This window comes from Heptranchias perlo, unplaced genomic scaffold (genome assembly GCF_035084215.1).
Source record: "Heptranchias perlo isolate sHepPer1 unplaced genomic scaffold, sHepPer1.hap1 HAP1_SCAFFOLD_711, whole genome shotgun sequence".
NCBI classification, from domain to species: domain Eukaryota; kingdom Metazoa; phylum Chordata; class Chondrichthyes; order Hexanchiformes; family Hexanchidae; genus Heptranchias; species Heptranchias perlo.
In genome coordinates, this window is record NW_027139741.1 from 55067 (window position 1) to 80590 (window position 25524).

General features: G+C 48.7%; 1 protein-coding gene across 5 annotated transcripts in view; it reads right to left on the bottom strand.

Moving 5' to 3' along the window:
- LOC137318689 (zinc finger protein 268-like) overlaps positions 1–25524 on the bottom strand; it is a 58872-nt gene that overhangs the window by 12809 nt on the left and 20539 nt on the right. For 3 of the 5 annotated variants that reach the window (XR_010961948.1, XR_010961947.1, XM_067981377.1), the window contains exons 1-2: positions 9168–9391; positions 7466–7622 (exon numbers count right to left, since the gene is read on the bottom strand). The gene's annotated coding sequence lies outside the window, so the exon portion shown is untranslated. Of the gene's footprint in view, positions 1–7465; positions 7623–9167; positions 9392–9531; positions 9719–25524 lie in introns of those variants that run through there. The other 2 variants (XM_067981378.1, XM_067981379.1) reach the window with 2 other exon arrangements.

Here is a 25524-nt window from a genome sequence, read left to right on the forward strand (position 1 = left end):
TTTGTCCTTCATTTACAGATGCTCCCTAACTGATCGCCATTTCTCCTTCATTTACATACGCTCCCTGACCGATCCCCATTTCCCCTTCATTTACAGACGCTCCCTGACCGATCCCCATTTCTCCTTCATTTACAGACGCTCCCTGACCGATCACCATTTCCCCTTCATTTACAGACGCTCCCTGACCGATCCCCATTTCCCCTTCATTTCCCGGCGGGTAGTGAGGGGGGGATAATGTTCACTGTTTTATATTCGGGTCTGGGGCCGCACTCGGGGTTTGTAAAGCCTGAGCCTGGGCCTGAGCCCGGACCCGGGCCCCGGGGTTTATTGAGCCTCTTGCTCCGATCCTCTGACCTGCACCGAACGCGCTCCTCCCGCAGCTTCGACTGGCCGCGCATGCTCAGGACACACTGACCGATAATGAGTCACTACTGCGCCTGCGCACTGGGCTCCACTGATTCAGATAGGGCACAATCTGAACCGCGCTGCATGCTGGGTGCTGCAGCCGCCATTGATGCTCTTCATATCAGGCCGAAAAACAAAGGCATTGGAAGCAGATAATTCAAGTGTTTAATTTATAATATAAATAATTCAATCGTTTAATTCATTTCATAAATAATTGAATAGTTCAATTCATTAAATAATCAATTGTTTAATTTATTACATAAACAATTAGTGTTTATTTATTATATAAAGAATTCAAGTGTTTAATTTATCATAGAAATAATTCAATAGTTTAATTCATTATATAAATATTCCTTCGTTTAATTTATTATATAAAGAATTCAATATTTAGTTGAATGATTTAGATAATAAATTAAACACGAGACTTCTTTATATAATAACGTAAACAATTTATTATGTGTAATGAATTAAACCTTTGAATTATTTATATAATCAATTAAACAATTGATTATTTATATAATAAATAACGTTTTGAAATTCTTCATACAATAAATTAAATAATGGATTATTAATATGATTAAATAAACACTTGAATCTTTGTATGATAAGTTAAACCTGTGAATTAATTATATAATTTAAACACTTGACCTCTTTATATAATAATTTTAACACTTGGATTATTTATATAATAAACTAAACAATTGGTTATTTATATAATAAATTGAACAATTGATTTTTTTATATAATAAATGAAACACTTGAATTACTTATATAATAAATTAAACATGAATTATTTATATAATGAATTAAACAATTGTTTCTTCATAGAATAAATTTAACACTTGAATTATTTAGAGAATCAAATAATCAGTTCAATCACATATAATAAATTAAACAATTGTTTTTTTATATAATAAATTAGACATGCATTATTATATAATAAACTAAACACTTGATTTCTTTAAGTAATAAATTAAGCAATAAAGTTATATAATAAACTAAACACTTGTTTATTTTTATAATAATTTCATCAATTGAATTATTTAGATGCTTAATTTATGATGAAAATAATTCAATAGTTTAATTTAACAACTGAAGTCGTTATGTAAGAAATTAAACAATTGATTATTTATATAACAAATTAAACTATTGAATTATTTAGATAATAAATGAAACAGTTGAATTATTTATTTAATAAATTAAACAAATGAACTATTTATGTAATAAATTATACACTTGAATGCTTCATATAATAAATTAAACACTTGTTTATTTGTATAATAAATTCACAAATTGAATTATTTATACAATAAATTAAACAACGGAGCTATTGAAATATTAAACTATACACTTGAATTATTATATAATTAAACTACTGAATTATTTATCAAATATATTAATCAATTTATATAATAAATTAAACAATTCAATAATTTACATAAAAAATTAAACACTTGAATTATTTATAATATATTAAACAATTGAATGATTTATATAATAAATTTAGCTATTGAATTTTTTATACAATAAATTAAACTCTTGGTTATTTATACAATAAATTAATCAATCGAATAATTTAAACTATTGAATTCTCTTTAGAATAAATGAAACATTTGAAGTATTCATATAATAAATTAAACACTTGAAAACAATTTAATTATTGATATAATAAAATAAGCAATTCATTATTTATTTAATGAATTAAACTATTGAGTTATTTATATTACATTTTAAACTTGTCAATTATTTATATAATAAATGAAGCCAGCTTGGACAAAATGGAGGCAAGCGCGGAGTCCGTCTTGGACAAAATGGCGGCCGGCGCTGCCACCATCTTGGAAAAAATGGCAACAAGCACGGCCGCCATCTTGGAAAACATGGCGGCAGGCGCGGCCACCATCTTGGGCAAAATGGCGGCAAGCGCGGCCACAATCTTGGAAAAAATGGACGCCGCCGCCATCTTGTCACATGGCGGCAAGCGGCCGACAGAGTGTCCCCAGTGATCCCGCAGTGACCCCAGAATGTCCCAGTGACCCCAGAGTGATGCCGGGGTCCCAGAGTGCACCCAGTCAGCCCAGAGTGAGGCCAGGGTGCAGCCGGGGATCCCAGAGCGATGCCAGAGCGGCGGCCTTTGCGTTTGGGCCACCACAACAACCACCACCACAACTGTACTGTACGTGTACAGCACAGAGTGGGTAAAAGGGAACGATTCACTCCTGTCTGGTACTGTACGGCCCGTGTGTGTCTCAGTGTCAGCTCCTGTACGTGTACAGCACAGAGTGGGTAAAAGGGAACGATTCACTCCTGTCTGGTACTGTACGGCCCGTGTGTGTCTCAGTGTGAGCTCCTGTACGGGACAGAGAGAGAGAGGGACGGAGAGAGGCCTCTCTGGGCTGTTTAATTGTTGTTACTTTAAACAGTGAGACTGAAATATTTCAGAGTACTTTTCAATGAAGAAAAATTCAGAGACAACAGAGAGAGAGAAAAGGACATAGAGAGAGGGGGAGAGGCAGAGAGAGAGAGAGAATGATGGAGAGAGAGATAGAGAGAGAAAAAGACAGAGAGAGCGGGAGAGAGCCAGAGGGAGAGAGAGAGGGATAGAGAGAGAGAAAAGGACAGAGAGACGGGGGAGAGAGGCAGAGAGAGAGAGAGAGACACACACACAGAAAGAGAGAAACAGAGAGAGAGGGGGAAAGAGGCAGAGACAGAGAGAGAGAGAGAGAGAGAGAGAAAGAAAATGACAGAGGGTGGGGTAGAGAGAGGGACAGGTGGAGAGAGAGAGAGAGACAGGTGGAGAGAGAGGGACAGGTGTGGAGAGAGAGAGAGAGAGAGAGAGACACAGGTGGAGAGAGAGAGAGAGAGAGAGAGGGACAGGTGGAGAGAGAGGGACAGGTGGAGAGAGAGGGACAGGTGGAGAGAGAGGGACAGGTGGAGAGAGAGGGACAGGTGGAGAGAGAGGGACAGGTGGAGAGAGAGGGACAGGTGGAGAGAGAGGGACAGGTGGAGAGAGAGGGACAGGTGGAGAGAGAGGGACAGGTGGAGAGAGAGGGACAGGTGGAGAGAGAGGGACAGGTGGAGAGAGAGGGACAGGTGGAGAGAGAGGGACAGGTGGAGAGAGAGGGACAGGTGGAGAGAGAGGGACAGGTGGAGAGAGAGGGACAGGTGGAGAGAGAGGGACAGGTGGAGAGAGAGGGACAGGTGGAGAGAGAGGGACAGGTGGAGAGAGAGGGACAGGTGGAGAGAGAGGGACAGGTGGAGAGAGAGGGACAGGTGGAGAGAGAGGGACAGGTGGAGAGAGAGGGACAGGTGGAGAGAGAGGGACAGGTGGAGAGAGAGGGACAGGTGGAGAGAGAGGGACAGGTGGAGAGAGAGGGACAGGTGGAGAGAGAGAGAGAGGTGGAGAGAGAGAGAGAGGGACAGGTGGAGAGAGAGAGAGAGAGGGACAGGTGGAGAGAGAGAGAGAGAGAGAGGGACAGGTGGAGAGAGAGAGAGAGAGAGAGGGACAGGTGGAGAGAGAGAGAGAGGGACAGGTGGAGAGAGAGAGAGAGAGAGGGACAGGTGGAGAGAGAGAGAGAGAGAGGGACAGGTGGAGAGAGAGAGAGAGAGAGGGACAGGTGGAGAGAGAGAGAGAGAGAGGGACAGGTGGAGAGAGAGAGAGAGAGAGAGAGACAGGTGGAGAGAGAGAGAGAGAGAGAGACAGGTGGAGAGAGAGAGAGAGAGAGAGACAGGTGGAGAGAGAGAGAGAGAGAGAGAGAGAGAGAGACAGGTGGAGAGAGAGAGAGAGGGAGAGAGAGGGACAGGTGGAGAGAGAGAGAGAGAGAGAGGGACAGGTGGAGAGAGAGAGAGAGAGAGAGAGGGACAGGTAGAGAGAGAGAGAGGGACAGGTGGAGAGAGAGAGAGAGGGACAGGTGGAGAGAGAGAGGGACAGGTGGCGAGAGAGAGAGAGAGGGACAGGTGGCGAGAGAGAGAGGGGGACAGGTGGTGAGAGAGAGAGAGGGACAGGTGGAGAGAGAGAGAGAGAGAGGGACAGGTGGAGAGAGAGAGAGAGAGAGAGGGACAGGTGGAGAGAGAGAGAGAGAGAGAGGGACAGGTGGAGAGAGAGAGAGAGAGAGGGACAGGTGGAGAGAGAGAGAGAGAGAGAGAGAGGGACAGGTGGAGAGAGAGAGACAGGTGGAGAGAGAGAGAGGGACAGGTGGAGAGAGGGAGAGAGGGACAGGTGGCGAGAGAGAGAGAGGGACAGGTGGCGAGAGAGAGAGAGGGACAGGTGGCGAGAGAGAGAGAGGGACAGGTGGCGAGAGAGAGAGAGAGACAGGTGGCGAGAGAGAGAGAGAGACAGGTGGCGAGAGAGAGAGAGGGACAGGTGGCGAGAGAGAGAGAGGGACAGGTGGCGAGAGAGAGAGAGGGACAGGTGGCGAGAGAGAGAGAGGGACAGGTGGCGAGAGAGAGAGAGAGGGGGACAGGTGGAGAGAGAGAGAGAGGGGGACAGGTGGCGAGAGAGAGAGAGAGGGACAGGTGGAGAGAGAGAGAGAGAGGGACAGGTGGAGAGAGAGAGAGAGAGGGACAGGTGGAGAGAGAGAGAGAGAGGGACAGGTGGAGAGAGAGAGAGAGGGACAGGTGGAGAGAGAGAGAGAGGGACAGGTGGAGAGAGAGAGAGAGGGACAGGTGGAGAGAGAGAGAGAGGGACAGGTGGAGAGAGGAGGGGGACAGGTGGAGAGAGGAGGGGGACAGGTGGAGAGAGGAGGGGGACAGGTGGAGAGAGGAGGGGGACAGGTGGAGAGAGGAGGGGGACAGGTGGAGAGAGGAGGGGGACAGGTGGAGAGAGGAGGGGGACAGGTGGAGAGAGGAGGGGGACAGGTGGAGAGAGGAAGGGACAGGTGGAGAGAGGAGGGGACAGGTGGAGAGAGGAGGGGACAGGTGGAGAGAGGAGGGGACAGGTGGAGAGAGGAGGGGACAGGTGGAGAGAGGAGGGGACAGGTGGAGAGAGGAGGGGACAGGTGGAGAGATGGGGACAGAGAGAGATGGGGACAGAGAGAGATGGGGACAGAGAGAGAGAGGCAGAGAGAGAGAAAAAGACAGTGAGAGGGCTGAGGGAGAGAGGGAGAGAGAGAGAGTGACAGAGAGAGGGGAGAGAGAGAGAGAGAGAGAGAGAGAGAGGGACTCCCTGCAAGAAAACGGGACGTGTGTCGGTGAGGGACCTGGTGGTTGTTTGGGTGATGTGCCCGTCATGGTTGAATAGGTGCCCGTGTGTGTGACCTGTGGGTTGTGGGTGTGCGGCTTGCAACAGTGGTAATGTGTGAGGGTGAGAGGAAGCATCTGATTGAAAGAGTTTATTGCGAGGTGGGAGATGGGGGCCCTCCCTTGCTGGTGAGAAGCCATTAAACAGCCCAGAGAGGCCTGGCTGCTCGCGGGAATCGGGTAAATCACCAGGCAGTACCAATCCACTCTCTGCCTCTCTCCCCATCTCTCTCTGTCCCCTTCTCTCCCTCTGCCTCTCACCTCCTCTCTCTCTCTCCCTCGCTCTCTCTGTCTTTTTCTCTCTCTCTCTCTCCTTCTCTCTCTCTGCCTCTCACCTCCTCTCTCTCTCTCTCTCCGTCGCTCTCTCTGTCTTTTTCTTTTTCTCTCTCTCTCTCTCTGCCTCTCTGCCCCTCTCTCTCTGTTGTCTCTCTGAATTTCTCTTGATTGAAAAGTACTCAGGTACGGTACGGCCCGTGTGTGTCTCAGTGTCAGCTCCTGTACATGTACAGTACACAGTGGGTAAAAGGGAACGATTCACTGAGAGATTGCAATGTTGAGTGTAACGGTTATTTGAGGGGTCCAGTCCCTAAACGGGCTGTATTTTGACAGACACTTTTTACAGTAAGGAGTTGAGTTTAGTTTAGGGAGGTGGGTACAATCCGTGTCTGGGACTCACTGGCCCTGTGAAATATTGAATTTTGCTCACAATATGGTGTGTTTGGATTAATAGGGGACCAGGTTTAACTGCACTGGGCTGGATTGTTTTATAAATCTCTCATTGACTGGGTCTTTCAGACCAGGATGGGAGCTGCTTCTCTCTCTCTGTAAACACCCTGAGGCAGTGAAACACTCTCTGACAAACTGTTCACACGAACCAACCCATCAGACATGGGGAATAGACAAATACCTGGGACTGGAAATGAGCCTCCCACCAACAGAGCAGAGAGAAGGAGGAAATCATCACACCTTTATGATCTGGATCGGTTTTGTCTTTGGAGCAGGTTCTGGTTAATTTTACTGCTTTAAAGTTATGTTATGGGACCAGTGAGACTGAGACACACACACAGATTGTACAGTCAGGAGACACGTGGTCCTTGTACAGACATTGGGTTTGAATTGAGCTGAGCTGTGCCACAAATGAATATGGGATTAAAATCTCAAATTCCAATCAGTTTGCTCCCGAGCTTCTCCATGTGTCTGTGTGGTTCCATTACAATACAATTTCACATGGGGGCCCAAAATGGCTTCGGAATTAACACGATTTCTTTCTGAGTTGTCAGTGACCTTTTCAAAAATTAAACTTCAAACTAAGAAAACATTTGGAGGCTGTTTTCACATTTGGGCCCTCTGGGTGCTGCAGGACGCTCCCTGAAAGAGCTTTTAATTTCAATTAAGACCCGAGATATGTCACATTGTCAGCCTCTGAATAATAGTTTGATCCACTTTGTGTTATTTCTGAAAAGTTGCACTTGCAATGAACGAAGGGAGGAATTTGGGCTCGAACAGATGGTGATATTCTGTTGGACGGTCGGTACTGAGGGAGCGCTGCACTGTCAGACAGTCAGTGTGTGTCTCAGAGTCAGCTCCTGTACAATGTCCCAGTGATCGTCCAGTGTCCCCAGAATGTCCCAGTGATCCCCCAGTGTCCCCAGAATGTCCCAGTGACCCCCCCAGTGTCCCCAGAATGTCCCAGTGATCCCCCCAGTGTCCCCAGAATATCACAGTGATCCCCCAGTGTCATCCCAGTGTCCCCAGAATGTCCCAGTGATCCCCCAATGTCCCCTGAATATCCCAGTGATCCCAGAGTAACCCAGACATTACTCACGTGACCCCCATCGGGTCCAGGCTGCGGTGAAGGTCTCAGTCAGTCAGTCCCCAGCGGAGAGAACGATTCTTGGCCCAGGATTCCCCCTCATCCTCCTCCTTCTCACAAAATGTCTCTTTCTGGATCATCTCCTTGCAGCATTTCATCGAAAAGTTTCCTGAGGGGAGAGAGAGAGAGAGAGAGAGGGAATTGATTACAACACAAAAGCAAGGGATTAAAAAGGCACAGCAAGAGCCCAGAGCTTCCTCTCCTCCCACTCCCCCTCTCTCCCCCCTCCCTCCCACTCCCTCTCCCAGTTACACCGACAATCCCTCAGCCCCAACACTGAAACACAAATCCCGGTTACAAACCAGAGAATCCAAAGAGAGAGAAAAGTTGGGAGAGAGACAGAGAGAGAAATACACTCAGGACAGGCTGGAGGACCCCGGCAGACTGAGAGATTGTCCCCGCCCCTGGGGAGGGTTTGGGACGAGACACACGGCCATCCCCTCCCCCCGGGGAGCTCCCTGCTTCAGCCGTTGAGATATTCTGTAAGGAATCTTACAACACCAGGTTATAGTCCAACAGTTTTATCTGAAAATCACAAGCTTTCGGAGGCTTTCTCCTTTGTCAGGTGAGTGTGGGATTCCATAGTCAGAGCACAATGCCTGGTGATTACAGATAATCTTTCCAACTGCCCGTTGTCAAGGCAATCAAAGGATTCGAATAGTGTTCAGACAGAGAGACACGACATACGGGACTACTGAATATACTGATTGTCCCGTATGTAGTGTCTCTCTGTCTGAACACGATTCGAATCCTTTGATTGCCTTGACAACGGGCAGTTGGAAAGATTATCTGTAATCACCAGGCATTGTGCTCTGACTATAAAGCGGTGCCTTTCATGGAATCCCACACTCACCTGACAAAGGAGAAAGCCTCCGAGAGCTTGTGATTTTCAAATAAAACTGTTGGACTATAACCTGGTGTTGTAAGATTCCTCACATTTGTCCACCCCAGTCCATCACCGGCATCTCCACATCATTTGAGATATTAGACTGAATCTCAATGGGTCTCCCTCAGGGACCTGTCCGTTCTCATGTTAATCCAGGGACAGCCCAGGGCAGGACTGGTTTGACCAGGAGACCTGTCTGCTGGAATGAGCCACATTTCAAGGACCTATTTTACTGATTTGAAACCCTCACAGCCTGTCTCCCCCTCTTCCCTCACCCCAAACCGAGTCCCCCCCACCCTCAGCCTGTCTCCCCCTCTTCCCTCACCCCAAACCGAGTCCCCCCCACCCTCAGCCTGTCTCCCCCCTCTTCCCTCACCCCAAACCGAGTCCCCCCACCCTCAGCCTGTCTCCCCCTCTTCCCTCACCCCAAACCGAGTCCCCCCCCCCCTCAGCCTGTCTCCCCCCTCCCCTCGTGACCCAAACACCCTGCAGGGACCCTCACCGACACACGTCCCGCTTTCTGGCAGGAGACCCCCCTCTCTCTCCCTCCCTCCGTCTCTCTCTCTCTCTCTCCCTCTCTATGCCTCTGGTCCCTCTCACTCACTCCTCTCACTCTGCCTCTTTCCCTCTCTCTGTCTCAGTCCTTTTCTCTCTCTGTCACTCTCTTTCTCTCCCCCCTTCCCCCTCCCCTTTTTACTCTCTCTCTCACACCCTCGGAGAGGGGTCGAGAGGCGGGGAGAGTTTCCGATTCTCTCCCTGGTGATTTACCCGATTCCCGCGAGCGGACAGGCCTCTCCCTCCATCCCATAATACCAGGCCGCCCATAGTAACGGTCGCTGGGCCTGGGCCCGGAATCCGTTGCCCCTGGAAACCGCGCAGGAACCGAGCGACCCGAGAGCGGCCTCAGGCCCGACTCCCAGTCCCCGGCCTCAGGCCCCTCCCCGACTCCCAGTCCCCGGCCTCAGGCCCCTCCCCGACTCCCAGTCCCCGGCCTCAGGCCCCTCCCCGACTCCCAGTCCCCGGCCTCAGGCCCCTCCCCGACTCCCAGTCCCCGGCCTCAGGCCCTCCCCGACTCCCAGTCCCCGGCCTCAGGCCCCTCCCCGACTCCCAGTCCCCGGCCTCAGGCCCTCACCTCCTCCCCCCGCCCTGCTCCTGCCCCTCGCCGCCCTGAACCAGCTGCTGGCCGCCGGCGCCATCTCCTTCCAGCTGCCGTCCAACGCCAGGAAGTGTCTGCGGGAGGAGATCCACAAGGACAGGCTGGTGAGCGGAGAGTCCGAGCTGAGCGAACAGCCGGCCGCCCGCCCCCACCTCAAGGGGGGAGAGGGAGAGGGGAGGGGGGGAGAGGGAGGGGAGGGGAGAGGGGGGGGAGGGGAGGGGGGGAGGGGAGGGGGGGAGGGGAGGGAGGGGGAGAGGGGGGGGGGAGGGAGGAGAGAGAGAGAGAGAGGGAGGGAGGGAGGGGGGGGGGAGGGGAGGGGGGAGGGGGGGGGAGGGGAGGGGGAGGGGGGGGGGGAGGGGAGGGGGAGGGGGGGGGGGGAGGGAGGGAGAGAGAGAGAGAGAGGGGGAGGGGGGACCTTGTCCCCCATTCAGTCCGACCTTGTCCCCCATTCAGTCCGACCTTGTCCCCCATTCAGCCCGACCTTGTCCCCCATTCAGCCCGACCATGTCTGATTTGTATTTCACTCCATTTCCCCCCTTGGTTCCATTCCCTTTAATCCCCTCACCCAACAAAAATCCATCAATCTCAGTTTTGAAATTTTCAATTGACCCCCGGCCTCCCCCTTTTCCGGGGGAGAGAGTTCCAGATTCCCACTCCCCTTTGTGTGAGGAAATGCTTCCTGACATCACCCCTGAACGGCCGGGCTCTAATTTTAAGATTATTCCCCCTTGTTCTGGACTCCCCCCACCAGAGGAAATAGTTTCTCTCTATCGACCCCATCAAATCCTTTAATCATCTTAAACCCCTCGATTCGATCACCCCTTAATCTTCGACACTCGAGGGAATACAAGCCTCGTCTCTGCAACCTGTCCTCGTAATTTAACCCTTTTATCCCCGGTATCATTCTGGTGAATCTGCACTGCACCCCCTCCAAGGCCGATATATCCTTCCTGAGGGGACGGTGCCCAGAACTGGACGCAGTGTCTCCAGATGGGGTCTGACCAGAGCTCTGTCCAGCTGTAATATAACTTCCACCTCTTTGTGTTCCAGCCCTCGAGATAAAGGCCAACGTTCCATTATCCTTTTTAATGATCTTTTTGTGCCTTTCCACCATTGGGAGGGTGGTGTGGGGAGGGAGCTGTGGGGGACAGTTCCGGGCTGGAGCCAGGGTGTAACCTCTCTGTTTCCCCTCCCCCAGGTGACGGACTCCTCCGGCCACATCCTGTACTCTAAGGAGGAGGCGACTAAGGGCAAATTCGCCTTCACCACTGACGACTAGGACATGTTCGAGATCTGCTTCGAGAGCCGCCTGCCCCCGGGTGAGTGAGTCCGAGGGGGGGGTCCTGGGGTACGGGGAGGGCTCGGGCAGAAATAATAATAAAAGGGAAAATAGCTTACTGATAAGAAAAAGGGATGAGAACAAAGTCCAGGTCACAAATAGTGTCACAGGCAATATAAATACTTCAGGTTCATCAAAAAATACAGGAAATAATAAAATAACTGATTAAAAAATAATACAGCAGTGATGAAAAACAAGTGTGATATATTTAAGAAGTGAGAAAAACAGCATCAGAACCTACGAATTAAGAGCAGGAGTAGGCCATTCGGCCCCTCTGCCATTTGATAAGATCATGGCTGATCTGATTGTGACCTCAACCCTACTTTCCTGTCCATCTACTGAAACCTTTGACTCCCCTGTTAATCAGGAATCGATCTAACTCAGCCTTAAAAATATTCACTGACCCGGCCTCCACCGCTCTCTGGGGAAGGGAGTTCCACAGACTCACCATCCTCTGAGAGAAAAAAATTCTCCTCATCTCTGTCTTAAATGGGAGACCATTTATTTTTAAACTGTGGTCCCCTAGTTCCCCACAAGGGGAAACATCCTCTCAGCATCTGCCCCTTCTAGTCTCCTCAGGATCTTATATGTTTCAATAAGATCACCTCTCATTCTTCTAAACTCCAGTGTGTACAGGCCCAACTTGTCCAACCATTCCTCATAAGATAACCCCCTCATCCCAGGAATCAGTCGAGTGAACCTTCTCTGAACCGCCTCCAAAGCAATTATGTCCTTAAATAAGGAGACCAAAACTGCACACAGTATATTCTAGATGTGGTCCAGTAGGTCTGTTGCCCAAATAAGAGTTCTATACACAAGTGCAGATTGCATAAGGAATAAAACAAGTGAATCAGACAGTTAAAACAAGTTTTAAAGGACTGTTAGCAACATAGCTGCCAGACTGGGCCTGTGGCAGGTGATGAGCAAACCAACACAAGGGGAAAAACCGACTTGACTTTGCCCTCACCAATCCACCTGTCGCAGATGCATCTGTCCATGACAGTATTGGTAGGAGTGACCACCGCACAGTCCTTGTGGAGACGAAGTCCCGTCTTCGCACTGAGGACACCATCCAACGTGTTGTGTGGCACGACCACCGTGCTGAATGGGATAGATTCAGAATAGATCTAGCAGCTCAAAACTGGGCATCCATGAGGTGCTGTGGGCCATCAGCAGCAGCAGAATTGTATTCCAGCACAATCTGTAACCTCATGGCCCGACATTTTCCTCACTCCACCATTACCAACAAGCCAGGGGGTCAACCCTGGTTCAGTGAGGAGTGTATAAGAGCAGGCCAGGAGCACCACCAGATGTATCTAAAAATGAGGTGCCAATCTGGCGAAGCTACAACTCAGGACAACATGCATGGTAAACAGTGGAAGCAACATGCTATAGACAGAGCTAAGTGATTCCACAACCAACGGATCAGATCAAAGCTCTGCAATCCTGCCACATCCAGTCGTGAATGGTGGTGGACAATTAAACAACTAACGGGAGGAGGAGGCTCTGTAAACATCCCCATCCTCAATGATGGCAGAGTCCAGCACGTGAGTGCAAAAGACAAGGCTGAAGCGTTTGCAACCATCTTCAGCCAGAAGTGCTGAGTGGATGATCCATCTCGGCCTCCTCCCGATATCCCCACCATCACAGAAGCCAGTCTTCAGCCAATTTGATTCACTCCACGTGATATCAAGAAACAAGATTGGGAGTGTTAAGAACCTCGCCCCTCTCTACAACTCCTCCCCTCGCCTCCAGTGCTTCAATATCCTTTCTGTAGTGTGGGTCTCTCATGTCAACAATGGATTTACTACATCTTTGTCCGATCTTACAGACCGTCTCTCTCTCTCTCTCTCTCCCTGCCCAGATCGCCAAGGCGGAGAAGCTGAAGCCACTTGAGGTGGAGCTGCGACGATTGGAGGATCTGTCAGAGTCGATCGTCAATGACTTTGCCGACATGAAGCAGCGAGAGGAAGAGATGAGGGACACCAATGGTAGGAGCACCCAGCACAGGCTTCAGTCTGCAACACCCGCCCCTTCTCCACTTACTGCTCTCGGTCTCGGGGACCCTGTCTCGTTCCTCGGTCAGCGTTACTCACCCCTCCGAGTCAGAAGTTTGTGGGTTTTAGCTCCCTCCACCTCCCGGGACATAAGCCCCTCTCCCCTTCTCTTCCCCCATAGCACGAGCCTCAGCTTCATACGGTTATCCAGTCGTCCTGTGAAAGATGCAGTGGGCTCTGCTTCAGGCACTTTGTGGCAAAGCATCCCTTGCCCCAACTGCCCTCCACTAGCCCTCGGAGTAAAGAGGGGTGGTCTAGGGCTTGGGTACCAGGGGCCAGGGGTAAAAAGGACTGCAGGACTGACCCCCAGTGTCAAAGGGACTTCGTTTTAAAAAAAACGTACATTTATTTCGCCCCTTCCATGACCTCGGGACGTCCCAGAGCACTTAATAGCCAGTAATGTACTATTTTGAAGTGGAGTCACTGTTGCAATTTAGGGAACGGGCAGTCAACTTGCGCACAGCAAGATCCCACAAACAGCGTTGTGATCATGACCAGATAATCTGTGTTTTAGTGGCGTTGGTTGAGGGATAAATATTGGCCAGAACACCCAGGGGAGAATTCTGCTCTTCTCCCATTAGTGTCCGTGGGATCTTTTACGTCCACCTGAGAGGGGCAGGCAGGGACTCAGTTTAACGTCTCATCGGAAAGACGGCACCTCCGACAGTGCGGCACTCCCTCAGTACTGCACTGGGAGTGTCGGCCTGGATTAGGTGCTCGAGTCTCTGGAGTGGGGCTCGAACCCACGACCTTCTGACAAGGGGGCCTTGTAGAGGCAGATAAGATTCTGCATATTTTCATTCCAAGTTTGACTGCAGGATAAGGGAACGAGTACACAAACTGGGGCGAGTGTGGGCAGGATGGAACACCCGGAGGGGAGGCTCTCAGTCGGGTAGCGGAGGGAAAACACAGAGTCCTTTCATGGGCCGTTAGATGGGGTGCTCCATGGGCTGGAGGCCTCCACTCATCTAAACCAGGGAGTTGGAGTCAGAGGGCTGGGACCTTTCTACACCAGAGGGCAGAGTTGTGGAATAAGTTTTTGGGGAAGGACGGTATAAACGGGGTCCAGAGACAGAAGGGATCATTTGAAGCCCCTGGGATTAAAGGGACAGTGGCTGCATGGTTACAAAATTGGCTCAGGGACAGAGAGTAGTGGTGAACGGTTGTTTTTCAGACTGGAGGGAAATATACAGTGGTGTTCCCCAGGGGTCAGTATTAGGACCACTGCTCTTTTTGATATATATTAATGACTTGCACTTGGGTATTCAGGGTATTTCAAACTTTGCAGATGATACAAAACTCGGAAATGTAGTAAACAATGTGGAGGATAGTAACAGACTTCAGGAGGACATAGACTGGTGGAATGGGCAGACACATGGCAGATGAAATTTAACGCAGAGAAGTGGGAAGTGATACATTTTGGCAGGAAGAATGAGGAGAGGCAATATAAACTAAATGGTACAATTTTAAAGGGAATGCAGGAACAGAGAGACCTGGGGAGTGCACAGACACAAATCCTTGAAGGTGACAAATTGAGAAGGCTGTTAAAAAAAGCATACAGGATCCTGGGCTTTATTAATAGAGGCATCGAGTACGAAAGCAAGGAAGTGATACTAAACCTTTATAAAACACTGGTTCGGCCTCAGCTGGAGTATTGTGTCCAATTCTGGGCACCAGACTTTAGGAAGGATGTCAAGGCCTTGGAGAGGGTGCAGAGGAGATTTACTAGAATGGTACCAGGGATGAGGGACTTCAGTTATGTAGAGAAACTGGGATTGTTCTCTTTAGAGCAGAGAAGGTTACGGGGAGATTTAATAGAGGTGTTCAAAATTATGAAGGGTTTTAATAGATTAAATAAAGAGAAAGTATTTCCAGTGGCAGAAGGGTCGGTTACCAGAGGACACAGATTTAAGGTAATTGGCAAAAGAACCAGATGGCGATGAGGGTTTTATTTTACGCAGCGAGTTATGATCTGGAATGCGCTGCCTGAAAGGGCGGTGGAAGCAGATTTAATAATAACTTTCAAAAGGGAATTGGATAAACACTGAAAGGAAACATTTGCAGGGCTATGGGGAAAGGGCAGGGGAGTGGGACGAATGGGACAGCTCTTTCAAAGAGCCAGCACAGGCACGATGGGCCGAGAGGCCTCCTGTGCTGTAAGATTCTAGGTGGTGGGATTGACCTGTTAGAAAGGGACAGGGTGTCAGTTGTGGACAGAGTGACGCTCCCATGAAAGGCCTGCCATGTCCCTGCTCTCACCTGAGCTGTTTAGCGAGAGAGGATCCAGGATGGGGATTCGGGGGAGGGAGTGACCCCAGGCATCAACCAAAGGCCAGACTCGGAGCAGCAGTGACCCAGGAGCAGGGAAACGGTGCTCGGGGCAGCAAGGTGAAAGGAAGAGGGAGGGCTGCCTTCAGTGAAGTGATCTTAGTGCAGATTGAATCCACTCCTCCAACCTGTTTGATGAGCCCCTCTCTCTCTCTCTCTCCCTCCCTCCCTCCGTGCAGAGTCCACCAGTGCTCGTGTCCTGTATTTCAGCATCTTCTCCATGTGCTGCCTCGTCGGCCTGGCCACCTGGCAGGTCTTCTACCTGCGACGCTTCTTCAAAGCCAAGAAGCTCATTGAGTAACGACGATGTGTGTGTGTGTGTAAAACGTTGGCCCGTGTGTGTGTGTCTGTGCCTGGAGAGTGTTCAGTGGGTGGGGTTAATTTACAATAATGTCTCTTTATATTAAATGGGGTGCTTTGAATGTTTAAACTGCAGGTTGTGTTTTAATTCGTAGCATTGCAGTCAGTAATTGGCCCACGGTCGGTGTTTCAGACCAGTCTGAGGGAGTCCTGGAAACAATCAGTATCCTCAGACATGCCCTGGATCAGGAGGTGGGACCAATAGTGTTCGCTGCCCTGAGCTTTCGATGATTGATTGATCGTTTTCGGAAGGTACTGGGATTAATTCCACCCGGCCCCGTTGCTCCCCAGGAGAGAGAGAGAGAGACAAACGTCCGAACTTCTTTGGGAAAAATCTGACGTTTGTAGAAGTTCCTCTCCAACTCATTTGCCGGTGTGATGCTGCACAGTGTCGAGTGGATTCCTGGAGGAATGCTGCAGGGAGGGAGAGTGCACTGGGGGCTGCATTTCCTTCACTGTGTTGGACTTCACCTGATGGTCATCAGGCAGAGCTGGTGACAGCCGCTCCACCCTGACCCCGCTGCACCTTGAACCTCATAGGATCTTACAGCACAGGAGGATGCCGTTCAGCCCATCGTGCCTGTGCTGGCTCCTTCAAACAGCTCTCCAATTAGTCCCACTCCCCCCTGCTCTTTCCCCGCGGTCCTGCAGATTTCTCCCCTTCAAATATTTATCCTGTTCCCTTTTGAAAGTTATTACAAATTTCCCCGGGGGCCGCTGGGCTGCTGCTCGCCGGTGGAATTTCCATCAGGGGCCGGGGCCCACCGTGACTAATGGCCGCTGACACAGGAAACTGGGTAATGACCATGGTGCGGTCAGGGGGCGATGGGCAGAATTCCCGCCCTCACCCTGTTGCAACATCCGGAAAGTCCAGGCATTGTGTCCACCGGTGACATCTCCATCCCCTGTGCTATTAACCTGGTATTCTGATTTTGGACGCCTTATAACCGCCAGGGAAAGCACAGTGCCTCCTCCTCAGCGTGGGCAACGCAGGTCTAACTGGTGCCCAGGCCTGGCACCAGTGACCTGATAGAAGCTGTTCGACCTCATGGCCCAGGAAAGGTCGGGAGAGAAAGGCAAACGGATCAAATTTTCTTCCCTTTCGACAAGAAACGGCGTCTCTGATAAATTATTTTGGAAAAACAAAACGGTTTATTGTTTCAAGGCACAATCTCTGTTCCTTGCGAGTCCAGGCCTGGTTTATTCCTGTCGAACCTTTACAGCCTCCGCTGCTCTTAAATTAAAGTGGCTGCTTTTTGAATTAACTGTTAATTCAAATTGAAATCATTTCTTAATTCCCACCACCGGATAATTGAGCAGAAGTCAACTGTGAACTAACAGGAGGTGAGTGAGGACCCTGGGGATGAAAGAACTTTAAGGGGAATGTGAGACACAAAGAAACTCATTTTAATAATGTGTATTTTCAAAAAAAAATACTGAATTTATACAGAGTCCAAAATGAAACACTTCTCGTTGTAATCCAGTGCAAGTTCACATTCTGTATTTCCCATCTTTTCACACCACGATCAGTCTGAAAGCTGGATCATTAATAAAAACTTTCCCTGCACTGGCCCGAGGCAAAATTCAGGAATAAGAAACGAGATTCCCGAAGGCCGGGCTTAAGCACTTTGCGGAGGGTGAGAGAGAGAGAGAGAGAGTCACCAGAGCCGCGCTCGTCAAATCGCTCTCCGCTTTGACGGACAAGTTCTCAGTCCCAACATCACTCACAATATCGACAAGACGCCACTCGTCCATCTGATGTGACCCCCTGATAATCCCAGTCCCAACTGCTCCATGTCCGTGTGTTTCCCAAACTCGCCCAGCGTGATGCTGGAACAGGACTGACCGTTCCTCCCCGGGAGGGGGGCAGGAGCTATTTTAAGATCGGCCTCCAGCTGCCTGCATTCCAGAGTATTGGGAATAGCGAAAAAAATAACTAGTTTGTTTGGTGGGCTGTGCGTGTTTGAATCTCCAAACTGAGATACTGATAACCAGGCGCAGGTTGGATCCAAAATTGGCTCAGTGGCAGGAAGAAAAGGGTAATGATCAAGGGGTGTTTTTTTGACTGGAAGGCTGTTTCCAGTGGGGTTCCGCAGAGCTCAGTACTCGGTCCCTTGCTTTTTGTGATGTGTATTAATGATTTGGACTTAAATGTAGGGGGCTTGATCAAGAAGTTTGCAGATGATACAAAATTGGCCGCATGGTTGATAGTGAGGAGGAAAGCTGTAGAGTGCAGGAAGATATCAATGGACTGGTCAGGTGGGCAGAAAAATGGTAAATGGAATTTAATCCGGAGAAGTGTGAGGTAATGCATTTGGGGCTGGCAAATAAGGCAAGGGAGCACACAATAAATGGGAGGATACTGAAAGGTGTAGAAGAAGTGAGGGACCTTGGAATGCATGTCCACAGATCCCTGAAGGTAGCAGGACAGGTAGATAAGGTGGTTAACAAGGCAAATGGAATTCTTTCCTTCATTAGACACGGCATAGAATACAAGAGCAGGGAGGTTATGCTGGAACTGTATAAAACAATGGTTAGGCCCGTGTACAGTTCTGGTCACCACATTACAGGAAGGGTGTAATTGCACTCGAGAGGGTACAGGGGAGATTTACGAGGATGTTGCCAGGACTGGATAATTTTAGCTATGAGGAAAGATTGGATAGGCTGGGATTGTTCTCTTTGAAACAGAAGAAGCTGAGGAGTGATTTAATTGAGGTGTACAAAATTATGTGTGGCTGAGATAGGCTGGATAGGAAGGACCGATTTCCCTCAGCAGAGAGGTCAATAAACAAGGGGCAGGGCATAGATTTAAAGTGCTTGGTAGAAGGATTATTGAGGAGTTGAGGAAAACATTTTTCACCCAGAGGCTGGTAGGTGTCTGGAACTCACTGCCTGAAAGGGTGGTAGAGGCAGAAACCCTCAACTCATTTAAAAGGTACCTGGATATGCACCTGAAGTGCCGTGACCGACAAGGCTATGGACCAAGTGCTGGAAAGTGGGATTAGGCTGGGTGGTTCATTTTCGGCTGGCACGGACACAATGGACTGAATGGCCTCCTTCTGTGCCTAAATTTTCTCTGATTCTATGATTCTAATTAACACTAAGCAGGGTAGTTCAGGGATCATGAGAACACTACTGAAGAAAAGTAACTGCTGGGAACCAAGCAATGTGTCCTTGTAAACCACAGATTAGGGAAGTTCCAGCTTCAGTGACAGAGATGGATCACAACAGGGTATAAAAGTGAGGGGATACTGAAGTAAGGGGCAGTTGGGACTGGAGACACCGGAGATCAAGCTCAGGGCGTCCGTGGTTCCATCCAGAGGGCTGATCTCGTCTACACGGGGGATTTGCATGTTTACTCTGGTATGGGAGAGGAAAGAGAATTTGCTCATATATTTCTTAATGAGGTATTAAAGTTGCTGACTCTCAGACTTGTTAATTAATAAGACAATGCATTATTTAGAACCTTCCATCCCTAAGTCTCTCTGCTGCTCTACTTTTAAACTTTGACCATTTAGTTTACATTTCATCTCATTTTTCTTCCTCTCAAAATGCATCACGTCACATTTCTCTGCATTAAATTTCACCTGGTCCATTTACGAACCTGTGGAGGTCACAATGAAGTCACTGACTCCTCTTCACAGTTCCCCACGCTGCCAATTTTGGCGTCATCTGGAGATTTTCACCTTGTGTCCCACATACCCAAGCTCAGATCATTCTCTATATTGAGGTTAGCAATGGTCCCAACACTGACCCTGGGGGACACCACTGTTTACATCCCTCCAGTCTGGAGAACATCCATTAACCACTACTCTCTGTTTTCTGCCCTTTACACAACTCCCGATACACACTGCCTCATTCCTTTTAATGCGGTAAGTACTAATTTTATCAACAAGCCTCCTGTCCGGCATCTTACCAAACACCCTTTCACAATCAATGTTGACTACATTCCCTTTATCAGTGGACTTGAGTTATCTCAAATGATCCATGTTGGCTGTTCTTAATTAATGTGTTTTTCTAACAAATGTTGAAATGTTTGCTCCACCTCATCTAGTTTGATCTGTTTCAAGACGCAACAGAAAGGTCGAGTTGTCTCCTGGAGTTTAAGATCAATTAGGTTTTAAAAATTATGTTTCAGACAATGAGGGACATCTGGGTTTAAACCCGCCCATTCTATGCCACAACTCCCGCCCCTCACACACTCCGATTCGTTGGAGGACCAACTCACCCTGTCACCCCTCCAGTCAATTTGCGCTCCTCCTATTGGTCCGGAACTCTCCTTAATCACCAGGGCGGGATTAGTGGTGAGACTGACATCCTGAGGTGCAGTTCGAAAATAAACCTGAATTGAACCCGTCGGTTGCAACATTTAAAAAAACGAATTTAATAAAAGTTACCAAAAAATATTTTCTGGAGTTCACCAAAGTGGTGGAGCGTCTGCGCTGTGTGTTTGTGCCGGTTTCAATGACACAAAGAGCTGGGGTTTCAGTTTATTTTATTTTCCTTGGTCCAAACGCGCTCTCCCTGCTTCCAATGTTTTTGTTTTCCGGCCTGATATTAAGATCATCAATGGCGGCTGCATCACCCAGCATGCAGCGCGGTTCAGATTGTGCCCTATCTGAATCAGTGGAGCCCAGCACGCAGGCGCAGTAGTGACTCATTATCGGTCAGTGTGTCCTGAGCATGCGCGGCCAGTCGAGGCTGCGGGAGGAGCGCGTTCGGTGCAGGTCAGAGGATCGGAGCAAGAGGCTCAATAAACCCCGGGGCCCGGGTCCGGGCTCAGGCCCAGGCTCAGGCTTTACAAACCCCGAGTGCGGCCCCAGACCCGAATATAAAACAGTGAACATTATCCCCCCCTCACTACCCGCCGGGAAATGAAGGGGAAATGGGGATCGGTCAGGGAGCGTCTGTAAATGAGGGAGAAATGGTGATCGGTCAGGGAGCGTCTGTAAATGAAGGAGAAATGGGGATCGGTCAGGGAGCGTCTGTAAATGAAGGAGAAATGGTGATCGGTCAGGGAGCGTCTGTAAATGAAGGAGAAATGGTGATCGGTCAGGGAGCGTCTGTAAATGAAGGGGAAATTGTGATCGGTCAGGGAGCGTCTGTCAATGAAGGAGAAATGGCGATCGGTCAGGGAGCGTCTGTAAATGAAGGAGAAATGGTGATCTCTATATCTTCAGTCATCCAGGGAGCTCTAGCTTTGGATGCTGTTCCTTTCCTCCTCGTGGGAATCTGTCTACTTTGCACCCAAGCCAACTCCTCCTTGAAGGCCTCCCACTGTTCAATTACTGTTCTGCCTGCCAATTTTTGATACCAATCCACCTGGACAAGATCCCTTTTGAACTCACTGGAATTTGCCCTCCTCCAGTTAAGAATTTTCACATTTGACTGTCCCCTGTCCTTTTCCATAACTGTTCTAAACCCAATGAGATTATGATCACTGCTGCCCCACTGAAACATGCTCCACCTGCCCCACTTCATTCTCCACACCGAGCCCACTGCTGTACTCACACTCTCTCACACTCACACTCACACTCTCTCTCACACCCTTTCACTTATGGTTTAGGGCCACTGAAAGATGATGCGATGGATTCGGATTTCAGCACAGGGAGGAGGGAGAGTGTGTGGGACGGGGATTTACAGCTTTGAGTAATGAGAGAGGAAATAGTGTTCCATAGAAAGTAGAGTTATCTGATCTGAATTTCTATCCTGTAATTACAGTGATAACTTTTATAAACTCCTTTTACAGGGGAGGATTTGCAGAGGGAAACTCAAACCAAAGATCACGTCAAGATCTGACAGAGTCACTCGATTCATCAGGACCTGAATATCATCGGCCTTTGAATGTGGAAGGAGAAATGTTTGTCTGTTCTGTCTGTGGGAGAAGATTTCAAACATCAGTGTGAGTGGAAAAGCACCGACACACACACACGCGAGTGAGAGTGTTCCAGTGCACTGACTGTGGAAAGTGCTTTAACCAGTTACACAGCCAGAAAAAACATCGCACCGTTCACAGAGGGGAGAAATCATACACGTGTTCTGTGTGTGGACGAGGTTTCAACTGATCGTCCAACCTGGAGAGACACAAGGTCACCCGGACCATGGAGAAACCGTGGAAATGTGGGGACTGTGGGAAGGGATTCAATTCCCCTTCCAGGCTGGAAATTCATCGACACAGTCACACTGGGGAGAGGCCGTTCACCTGCTCCGTGTGTGGGAAGGGATTCGCTCAGTTATCCACCCTGCTGACACACCAGCGAGTTCACACTGGGGAGAGACCTTTTAAATGTTCTGCCTGTGAGATGAGGTTTAAAAGCAAAAGGAATCTGCTGACACACCAATGTACCCACACTGGGGAGAGGCCGTTCTCCTGCTCCGTGTGTGGGAAGGGATTCACTCAGTCATCCACCCTGTTGACACACCAGCGAGTTCACACTGGGGAGAGCCCGTTCACCTGCTCCGTGTGTGGGAAGGGATTCACTCAGTCATCCCTCCTCCTGACACACCAGCGAGTTCACACTGGAGAGAGGCCGTTCACCTGCTCCATGTGTGGGAAGGGATTCACTCGATCATCCCACCTCCTGACACACCAGCGAGTTCACTCTGATGAGAGATCTTTCAAATGTTCTGACTGTGAGAAGAGTTTTAAAAGCAAAAGTAATCTGCTGACACACCAACGCACTCACACTGGGGAGAGACCGTTCATCTGCTCTGTGTGTGGGAAGGAATTCACTCGCTCATCTGAGCTTCTGACACACCAGCGAGTTCACACTGGGGAGATGCCTTTTAAATGTTCTGACTGTGAGAAGAGGTTTAAAAGCAAAATTGAACTGCTGAAACACCAACGCACTCACACTGGGGAGAGGCCGTTCATCTGCTCTGTGTGTGGGAAGGGATTCACTCAGTCATCTCACCTCCTGACACACCAGCGAGTTCACACTAATGAGAGACCTTTTAAATGTTCTGACTGTGAGAAGAGGTTTAAAAGCAAAATTGAACTGCTGAGACACCAACGTACCCACACTGGGGAGAGGCCGTTCATCTGCACCGTGTGTGGGAAGAGATTCACTCAGTCATCCATCCTGCTGACACACCAGCGAGTTCACTCCGATGAGAGACCTTTTAAATGTTCTGACTGTGAGAAGAGGTTTAAAAGCAAATTTAATCTGCTGACACACCAACGCACTCACACTGGGGAGAGGCCGTTCACCTGCTCAGTGTGTGGGAAGGGATTCGCTTGGTCATCAAACCTTCTGAAACACCAGCGAGTTCACACTGAGAGACCTTTAAATGTTCTGACTGTGGGAAGAGATGTAAAATCAGAAACGAACTGCTGAGACATCGACGCACTCACACTGGGGAGAGACTTTTCACCTGCTCCGTGTGTGGGAAGAGATTCGCTTGATCATCTCACCTTCTGAAACATTAACTTGTTCACACTATTGAGTGACCTTTTAATGCAGTGACTGTGAGAAGAGCTTTAAAAGCAGAAATGAACTGCTGACACATCAACGCATGCCCATTGGTTGAGAGACTGTTCACCTGCTCCGTGTGTGGGAAGGGATTCACTCAGTCATCACACGTGCTGAGACACCAGCGAGTTCACGAAATGAGCAGGTCCAACGAGCCGGTCTGTAACACAGGCCAATGACTCAGTGCAGCTTGTTACCCAGTCACTGGGCTCCGTTATAGCCTCTCCTGTCAGTGACACACAAAGAGAAATTGTAAATCTGAAACAGAAAGAGATAATGTATAACACTTCATATCAATCACCAGTTTTTCCCTCTTTCCGGCTTTTAAAACAATCTGTTTCACAGTTTGTCAAACCCGAAACAGCCTCTGGGATTTGCTGATTGAGAATTTCAGTGGAAATTGGGACCGTCATTAAGTATCGGAACAAATATCCCCGCTGAGGTTTCGGGGTTGTTACTGGTTTATTTATATCAGTGAGTGACCAATTTTAAACGAGGTGAGGGTCGAAACCTAAGGTAAGAGCCTGGGATAGACAAGAGATTCTTCAATGTATCAAGTTAAATTACACTGATTCCACCAACACTGGACATCACATCCCTCAAACATTGTTACCTGTTACTGTATAAAACTGGTGAGGGTGGAAATGGGAAATAACTGAAAAAAACTTCATTGTATCAAAGTTAATTCTGATCATTATTATTATACAAACATTCTACAGCCGGTCCCTTAAAAAGGACCCAATATCAAACCAGTCCCCAGTCCTTGGGCCTGTGCCTATGTTGTGATTTGCACCCGCTTCTGACTGACTTGGTATCAGACGCACTCCCGTCAACAGTAAACGGATGGAGCCGGATCCATAAGAGAAAAATGAGGACCGACCTCCGCAGTTCTCCCAGAGTGCGGGAGGCGGAGTAACAGCAGCAGACAGAGAGATCTCTCGAAACCAGCCGCTGCCGCCGGAGAGAAGCGAGTCCCGTTCCGAGCCGTGTCTGTCAGGCGCCCGCTGACCCTCTCTTCACTGAAGGGGACCGATTCAGCACCAACTCACACACCCACCATTGGATCATTGAATCACCTTCAACACCTGAATTACATCACCACTTAATCCTCTATACACGAGGAAATACAAACCTTGTCCACACAACTTGCCCTCATAATGTTACCATTTTAGCCCCGGTATCATTCTGGTCTTTCTGCGCTGCACCTCCTGCAAGGCCAATATATCCTTCCTGAGGTCTGGTGCCCAGGACTGAATGCCGTACTCTAAATGTGGCCTTAGCAGAGTTTATAGAATTCTAACATAACTTCCACCCTTTTGAATTCCAGTTCCCTTGAGATAAAGGCCGACATTCCATTAGCCATTTTAATTATTTTTTGCACCTGTCTGCCAACTCTTCGTGATTTCCCGAAGGATCTCTGCTCACCCACAGTTCCTGGCTTCTCACCATTTTGAAAATACTCTGATTTATCTTGCTTAGGGCCAAAGTGGATGGCCTCACATTTCCCCAGATTGAAACTTTGAACAGTCTGGGGCTCTTTTGTATCGAAAATAGAAGTCCTGAAATGGGACTTTAAGATTATGCAAGGGTTTGATAGGTCAGATGTAGATAAGGTGTTTGTACTTTTGGGAGTGGGGACGTCAGAACTTAGGGCCATGAATATAATAGTCATCAATAAATCCAATCTGGCATTCAAGAGAAACATATTTATCCAGAGAGTCGTTAGAATGTGCAGCTCGCTCCCACAAGGAGTAGTTAATGCGAATTGCATGGATGCATTTACGGTGAAGCTGGATAAACACATGGAGGAGAAAGGAATATTCGGGTTTGCTCATCGGGTTAGATGAAGAGGGGTTGGAGGAGGCTCGTCTGCAGCATAAACACCGGTATAGTCTAGTTGGGCCGAATTGCCTGTTTCTGTGATGTACATTCGATGTAATTCTATGTAAGCTCCATCTGACACAGTTTTACCAACTCACTGAATCTCTCAATTTCCCTTTATAACTTTATGCTCCCATCTACACTACTCACTGCACCACCTAACTTGGTGTCGTCGACAAACCTGGATATCCGGCTCTCTATTCCTTTATCTGCCTCATTTATACAGATCCCTGGGGGACACCACTAATCAAATCCTGTCAATTTGAGTACATACCCATTAACCCTACTCTCTGTCTCCTACCTCCAAACCAACTCCCTCCCCATGTCAATGGGTTGCTATAAATTCCACGTGCTCTCATTTCTGTTCACAGTCTCTGATGCTAAACCTTAACGAATGTCTCTGGAAGTCAATGTACACATAACACCCATAGACACTCCATTATTTACCACGTTAGTTACATCTTCAAAAAGGTCAACTAGTTTCGTTAGACTTGACTTACACTTTACAAATCCATGCTGGCTCTCTCTGATC